Genomic DNA, 8,345 nt, shown 5'->3' with positions numbered 1-8,345 from the left:
TACGCATATCTAGTTAATTCCCACGTCTCAAGGTTTCAGAGTCAGGCACTCAGTGTTTCATACTTGTAATCCTAGCAACTCAGCAGGCTGAGACCATTGTTCCAAGCCAGCCTGGGCAGATAGTCCATGAGTCTCCAATTAACCACCGAAAAGCCACAAGTGGAACTGTGGCTCAAGTGGTAAAAGCTCCATACGTGAGAATAAAAAGAAAAGCTAAGGGAGTGCACAGGGCCTCGAGTTCAAGCTCCAGTACAGGTCTTCGAGTACATGTGTGTGCGTGTGTACATATACATGTGCAAACACACACGCGCACACGCACACATAGAGTTCACAGAGTCTGAGGCATAACGGGAAGAAATGACCTCTGTTTACATGAGGACACAGGGAAATCTCTAGAGAGCATTCCTCCCCTTCTCTCTCCACCCCCACCACTCAGGATAAGTGTTAGAACATCCCTGCCTTTAGCCATCAGCAAATGAAAGCCCAGACTGACTGGAGCTTGGATACCAGGGCAGCGATGAAGCCCAGACTCGTGGATTTTTATAAGCTCTGTTTTATTGTCCATTCAATAACCAGTGAAGGAGCCAGTTCAGGAAATGAAGCAGGATCCAGGCCACCCTGGGCTCAGGACAGCTTTCTTTTTTTCCAGGAAACTGCTTGTCTTGGCTTTGGAGTGGCTTTCCCAGCCCATCTCTGACCTGCAACAGAACACAATCATCATCTCCCTTACCCAAACCCCCAGGGCTGCTGCCCTGGTGTTCTTCCTCCCCAGTGGGCTGTGAAGGAAGACAGCATGGCTGCACTGCTCCATTCCCTCTCCTATATCATCATTCTCACAAGACTGCTCAGAACAACCAGGGATGCTGGAATTCGTTCTCATTTTCCAGGCAAGGATATTGGAGCTCAGGCAAGTCATGCAATGGAGTAAAGTCATGAGTTTACAGTAAGTGCTAGATCTGAACTCAGTCTGTTGGACTCAAGCATGCACTTTATCCCATCTGCAGGTGCATAATTCATTCATAGGTAAGACTGTTTCTCATGAAGTCAGAGTCTACAGTGAAAGGTGGGTGAAAATGTCTTGCAAAGAGGGAAACCAGACAGGCCATGGTGGCCTGTCATTCTACCTACTCAGGAGTCTGAGTGAGAGCTGAGGATTGTGGTTCAAAACCAACTCAGGCAGGAAAGTCCTTGAAAATCTTATCTTCCAGTTAGCCACCAAAGAGCCAGAAGTGGAGTTGGGGCTCAAATGGTAGAGCACAAGCCTTGAGCAAAAAATGCGCCAGGACAGTGTCCAGGCCCAGAGTTCTAGCCCCAGGACCCACACCAAAATAAAATAAAATAAAATAAATAGGTAATCCAAATCCTTGGAAACTAAACAATGAACTACTAACTAATCCATATACCAAAAAAAAAAGGAAGTTTAGAGGCAAGTTACAAATGTATCAACAGACAAAGCAGCCCCAAGAAACATGTAAGACTCCATGCACTCACAGGAAAAACAGAAAAGCAAGTTAGAGATCTAAAAATCCCATCTCAATCACCCAGGAAAAGTAAGTCAACCCAAGGCAAGCAGAAGGAAGGAAATCACAAAGACAAGAAGAAAAGTCCATGAAGCTTAAGCCAGAAAACTGAAAAGAATAGTCAAGGAAGAAGCTATGTAGTAGAGTGCTCGCTTAGTATGTGTGAGGCTGTAGAGGTTTGATCCCAGTACTTCAAACAAAACAAACCAAATCCAACTGACGAGAACAACAACAAAAAGTAAATGCAACAAGTTGCTGATTGAAAAAAAAAACCCACAAAATTTCTCTCAAGACTTACAAGTTTAAAAAGAGAAAGAACTAAGTAAGAGTTATCATTATAGACCTTACAGATACTAAAAGGATGTGCTAACATAGGGGGTTACTACGTGATACCCGGGTGATACCTTTGGAAGGCATTATTTAGTCTCCCCACCTCTCCCCCAGCTTTATTGGAATAGTTTAAACTTACTTTTTTCTAGGATTTTAGTTGCTTTTTCCATCTGACTTTCAAAAACCGATAGCAGCAAATGAAACATATTTATCTATAGTGATAATCTAGTACAAAAAGCCAACTTGATTTCTGTGAAAATGCCATTTCTGTGTGATTCCTGAATAGCTCTAAATTATGCTACCTCTGAGCACTGATGCCTATTCTGAGTTTAGATTATTTCGTCTTCGAAAATATGCACTCTAACTCTTTGCCATCACCATCTACCTATCCAGCATGGAAGCTGCAATGGAGCTGATCCAGTTGAGGATTTAGTCCTGACTTCTCACATACAGCTGTGAACCCAGTACTTATCTCTCCATTTAGTTCACTCTCACTTGACCATGTTCTGTGAGGGGCCGAGGCAGATCTTCCTCAATGTTATTTGACAGCTACCTCCATAGCATCATTATGCTAAAATTAAAGTCATTTATGGAAGTTCACAGACATTTCCAGAATCGTTTTTACCTCGCACATGGGGATATATAAGGAACCTCAGAATAAAGCCAGGTGGCAGTGTTTCATGCCTGTAGACCTAGCTACTCAGGAAGCTGAAATCTGAAGATCTCAGTTTGAATCCAGTCCAGAAAGACAAAGCTGAGAGACTCATCCCCAGTTAACTAGCATAAAGCCAGAATAGGAAATGTGGCTTAAGTAGTGGAACACTAGCCTTGAGCACAAAGGCTAAGCAAGACCACAAGGCCATTAGTTCAAACCCCAATACTGGTATGCATGCACGCGCGCGCGCGCACACACACACACACACTCTCTCTCTCTCTCTCTCTCTCTCTCTCTCTCTGGAAACCCAAAACATGCTTACTGGACTGACTTAACTCTTCCTATTCATTGAGTCCTTGGAAGTGGGTTCTTTATAATAAACATTATATATAACACCGTTATCAAACTAAACCTAACCACTTTTTGTAATTAAATGCAGAAATTCTAGGATTATTTTTCCCCACCTCTTTCCTCCTTTTACATGAAGTAAAGCTTGCTGGCTTGGGAGTAGCTTCTATCTGCCAACCTTTGCCAGTGAAGAGGGTTCAAAGAAAATTATACACCATCAATCAGAGAGAGGAAAATAATTAGGCTGTAGTCAAGCATCCCTAGAGAATATGTCGTGATCCTCCTCAGTAGTAGCAGTTGATCATACTCATCTTGCTTCAATTGATGACTACAGGGTAAAATGCACTTCACTTGTATTTATTATTATTGTTGTTGTTGTTGTCATTGTGGGGCTTGAACTCAGGGTGTAAGCATTGTTCCTGAGCTCTTTCACTCAAGGCTAACACTCTACCACTTTGAACCCCAACTCCACTTCCGGCTTTTGAGTAGATAATTGGAGATAAGAGTCTCATGGACTTTCCTGCCCAGGCTGGCTTTGAACAGTGATCCTCAGATCCCAGCCTCTTGAATAACTAGGATTACAGGCATGTTCCTGGTTCACACTTCACTGTAAAACACTTAAGCTGGGTACCAGTGGTTTACACCTGTAGTCCTAGCTGCTCAGGAGGGTGAGATCTAAGGATTACGGTTCAAAAGCCAGCCTACTGAGGAAAGGCTTTGAGACTCTTATCACCAATTAACCACCAGGAAACTGGAAGTGGCACTGTGACTCAAAGTGTTAGAGTGCTAACTTTAAGCGGAAAAAGCTCAGGAACAGCACCCAGGCCCTAGTTCAAGCCGCATGACTACCCCCCAGTCCCCCCAAAAAGCACACCTCTTTAGGATGGTCTTTATGAATGTGTCTGATTTTCCTCTAAGAATGGATTATCCAGAGTGGTCACATCGTGAGCCACGTGGCCTACTTGGCTGTACTTGGAACAGCATTGCTTTCACTCTTGCTTGCTCACTCATTCGCTCACTCACTCAGGCTCCTTGCCACCCTTGGCAATGTGGCCACCTCTCCTGCTGGTAAGCAAGCATCTCCCTGGACATCACAGTCCTTGGCAAGGTGACCAGCCTCGCCACAGTGGTAACAGATGTCTGGAAGAGATGAGAACACACACTGCAAATCTCTGCCACAGCTTCTCACTCCAAAATCCTGGCCTCTCCCAGTGGGGCATTCTCTGGCCCAGCATCCAGTTCATCCACCCCTCAAGTTCTCTTTGCAACTCGTGCCTGCAAATAGAGCCTCTGGAATATGGGGCCAGGGAAGGTGGCTTGTAAGGTAGTGGCTGTTTATTTTCAGGATTCTTACCTGTACCATCCCTCTTTAATCTTAATAATTCCCCAAAGATAGCTCCTAACCCTGGGAGCCTGTAAATCTTATTTTATTAGGAAGGAGAATCTCTACAGACCTTTTAATTAAATTTTTTGAGATGAGAAGGTTATCAAAGGAAGCTGTAACTTTAGTTACTAATGTCCTGACAAGAGAGAAGCAGAAGAGGATTTTACACACACACACACACACACACACACACACACACACACACACACACACACACACACACACACACACACAGAGCTGAAAAGGAGGCAATGCAACCATGAAGGCAGAGATTGAAGTGATGTGGCCAGGAGCCAAGGAATGTTGGCTTCTACTAGAAGTCTGAAGAGGCAGGGAACGAATTCTCTCCTGAGGCCTTGGGAGTGCATATCATTCTACCAACATTTTGATTTTTGTTCTATTGATACTAACTTTGAACTTCTAGCTTTCAGAACTTGTTAGAGAACTTGGTGGGTTTGTTTTTTTTTTTTTTTGGGTCCGGTCGTGGGGCCTGAACTCTGGGCCTGGGCGCTGTCCCTCAGCTCTTCAGCTCAAGGCTAGCGCTCTACCACTTGAGCCACAGCGCCACTTCCGGCTTTTTCTTTTTGCTTACGTGGTGCTGAGGAATCGAATCCAGGGCCTTGAGCATGCAAGGCAAGCGCTCTACCACTGAGCCACCTTCCCAGCCCCGGGTTTGTTTTTTTTTAAATCCTGGTCCTGGGGCTTAAACTCAAAGCCTGGACAGTGTCCCTAAACTTCTTTTCTCTCTCCTCTCTCCCCCTCCCTCAGCTAATGCTCTACTATTTGAGCCACAACCCCACCTTTTTGGCTTTTTGGTAGTTAGTTAGAGGTAAAAGTCTCAAGGAATTTCCTGTTTGGGCTAGCTTTGAACTACCATCCTCAGATCTTAGCCTCCTGACTAGTGTAGGCATGAGCCTGTAGTTAAGCCAGTAAGTTACATTAATATGTTACAGCAGTAATAGGAAGCTAATATCCTATGAATAACTCCACACACATAATTTAGCAACTTAAATGAAATGAATCAACTTCTTTTTTATTTATTTATTTATTTATTTATTTTATTTGTGAACATACTGTACAGAGGGGTTACAATTACATGGGCAGGATAATGCGTACATTTGAATCTTTTTTTTTTTTTTTTTTGTCAGTCGTGGGGCTTGAACTCTGGGCCTGAGCGCTGTCCCTCAGCTCTTCAGCTCAAGGCGAGCGCTCTACCACTTGAGCTATAGTGCCACTTCCGAATCAATTTCTTTAAAGAAAAAAAAAAGAATACCAAGCTGGATGCTGGTGACTCATGCTTGTAATCCTACCAAGAGGCTGAGATCTGAGGATTACAGTTAGAAGCCAGCTGGGACAGGAAAGTCTGTGAAACTTTTATCTCCAGTTAATCACCAAAAAGCTGGAAGTGGAGATATGGCTCAAATGGTGGGGCACTAAGCTTGGGCAAAAAAAGTTCAGGAACAATTCCCAAGCCCTGAGTTCAAGCCCAGGACCAGAACACACACACACACACACACACACACACACACACACACACACACACACACACACACACACACACACACACACACACACACACACACACACACACACACACACACACACACACACACACACACACACACACACAGAGGCTACAATTCATACCATATGAAATTGGCAATTTGAAAAACCCTCCAACTATTAAAGAAATTGGATTTAGAAGGAAAACTACTCCCTTCCACCCTTGCAATTCTTACAGGGCCAGATGGTTTTAGTGGAGAATTCTACCAAGCATTTTAAAAAAATTAAATGCTACACAATTTCTTCCAGGAAACAGATGCGAAGGATTACTTCTGAATTAATTTTATAAAGTTAATATTGCCCTCATACCCGAACCAGATGAAAACAGTACAAGAAAGGCACATTAAAGGCCAATATCCTTTATGAATATAGATGCAAATATCCTTAATGAAATACTAGAAAACAGACAATGAAACCCCACACACACACTGCACAAATAAAAGTGTGGAGGAAAAGGAATATTAATCAACAGAATTCAGCAATATATAAAGAGAAGGACACTCCATAATCTGAGTGAGATTTATTTCAAGGATATAAGGCTGGTTCATTACTCAGAACTCAATTGATAAACCCCTACGCCCGCCACATGAGTAGAAAAGGGAAAAAAAACTTTATGATTATATCACCTGGGACAGAGAAATATTTGATGAAATGAATGCCCCTTTACTAATTTTTGTAAAATTCAGAAAAAGTTATAAAAGCTTGGCATTGGTAGCTCATGCCTGTAATCCTGCTATTTAGGAGGCTGAGATCTGAGGATCTCGCAATTCAAAGCCAGCCTGGGCAGGAAAAGCTGTGAAACTCTTATCTCCAATTAACCACCAGAAAACTGGAAGTGGCACTGTGGCTCAAGTGGTAGAGCACTAACCTTGAGCTGAAGAGCTGAGGGACAGCACCAAGGCCCAGAGTTCAAGTCCCATGATGGACAAAAAAGAAAAGAAAAAAAAATGACTGTTCAATGAACTACAAAAAGAGCTGGAAGTGGAGCTGTGGCTCAAGTGGTAGGATGCTAGCCTTGAGCACAAAGCTCAGGGAAATGCCTAGGCCCTGAGTTCAAACCCCAGGAACAGGGCTCTCTGTTCTATTCTAGCTCTCCCTCTGTTCGTTTCTAGCTCTCTGCTCTCTCTCCCTTTTCTAGCTCTTTTCTCTCTCTTTCCTTTCTTTCCTCTTTCCTTTCCCAGCCACATGGAGTGCCAACCTTGCCTGGTCCCAGCAGGTCTACCTGAATACCACGTGAGTGTTGCTGTTCTTACCTCTCTCTGCTCTTTTCTAGCTCTTTTCTCTCTCTTTCCTCTCTTTCCCAGCTCTCTCTCAAATAAAAAAACAAAAAACAAAAAAAACCAGGATCAGGAAAAAAAAAGGGGGGGGGAGTGGGAGAAGGCACAAAAATCAAGAGTCTACCTAAGAGGGAGAGGGGAACCCCTAAAGCAAAAAGAGCCAGGACATAGCTCAAATCGTAGACTGCTTACCTAGCAAGCACAAAGCCCTGAGTTCAACCTCCAATATAGCCAAAAATGACTGAATGATTTGTGTCTAACATTGAGAATAAGGTACTGCTTTTCAATGTAGGGTTGGTAGTTCTAGTAAGAAAGAAAAGAATTTATTTATACAGTACGTGAGTGAAAAATGAAGATGCAATGTTCTCAGATGAATGACATAATCACAAAAAAAGCAACCTGAGGGGTTTTGCCCACACATGTGGACACTGGAGTGTGTAGGATCGGCTTCTGTCTGCACTTCCTGGAACCCTCATGTCTTGGGCATCAGCTCATGGCTCACTCTTCTGTCTACTAGTAGATCTATTACAGGTTTGGGGCCCACTGCCTACTCTCTACCTGGGAGTGGAAGGTGTTCTGTGATGAAGCGCCCAGATTCTCCCTACCTTCAGGACAAGAAACACCTAAAAGAAGGTGAGGGGGCTGGGGGCAGGACACAAGGCCTTGAGTTCAAGCCCCAAACCACACACATATGCATGCACACGCATGCACACACAAAGGCGTAAATCTGTATTCCCTCAAGTGTGGGCCTAACATCAATATTGTAGGGTTTTGTTTTTGTCAGTTGTGGGGCTTGAACTCTGGGCCTGGGTGCTGTCCCTCAGCTCTTCAGCTCAAGGCTAGTGCTCTACCACTGGAGCCACAGTACCACTTCCGGTTTTTTGAGTGTTTATTAGAGATAAGAGTCTCACAGACTTTCCTGCTCGGCTGACTTTGAACCACAATCCTCAGATCTTAGCCTCTTGAGTAGCCAGGATTAGAGGTGTGAGCCACTGGCTCCAGGCAGTATTGTAGATTTTTGTGAGTGTGCTGGTGCTGGTGCTTGAACTCAGGACCTCATGTTCAAAATGGGGCCATGAATTTTGATTATATTATTTTTATTTTGTGGTGCTGGGAATCAAACCCTGGTCTTTGTGTATGCTGGGAAAGTGCTCTACCATTAAATTTTAGCCCTGTGTTGTGTGTGTGTGTGTGTGTGTGTGTGTGTGTGTGTGTGTGTGTGTGCATAGTGAATCCCTATGCAGCCCAGGCTGGCCTCAAACTCTCAT

The 8,345-nt window shown here is 43.8% G+C and overlaps 1 long non-coding RNA gene across 1 annotated transcript in view; it reads right to left on the bottom strand.

The window, feature by feature from the left end:
* Positions 1-557: 557 nt before the first annotated feature.
* The window catches only part of LOC138831124 (uncharacterized), a 22,999-nt gene continuing 15,211 nt past the window's right edge, over positions 558-8,345 (bottom strand). Inside the window, exon 5 of the long non-coding RNA XR_011373124.1 lies at positions 558-698. This is a non-coding gene — a long non-coding RNA (uncharacterized lncRNA). The remainder of the gene's footprint in view (positions 699-8,345) is intronic.

This window comes from Dipodomys merriami, unplaced genomic scaffold (genome assembly GCF_024711535.1).
Source record: "Dipodomys merriami isolate MVZ:Mamm:240054 unplaced genomic scaffold, mDipMer1.0.p SCAF_19, whole genome shotgun sequence".
NCBI classification, from domain to species: Eukaryota; Metazoa; Chordata; class Mammalia; order Rodentia; family Heteromyidae; genus Dipodomys; species Dipodomys merriami.
Note: the sequence above shows the minus strand (reverse complement) of the source record. Positions and strands in the feature narration are given on the sequence as shown.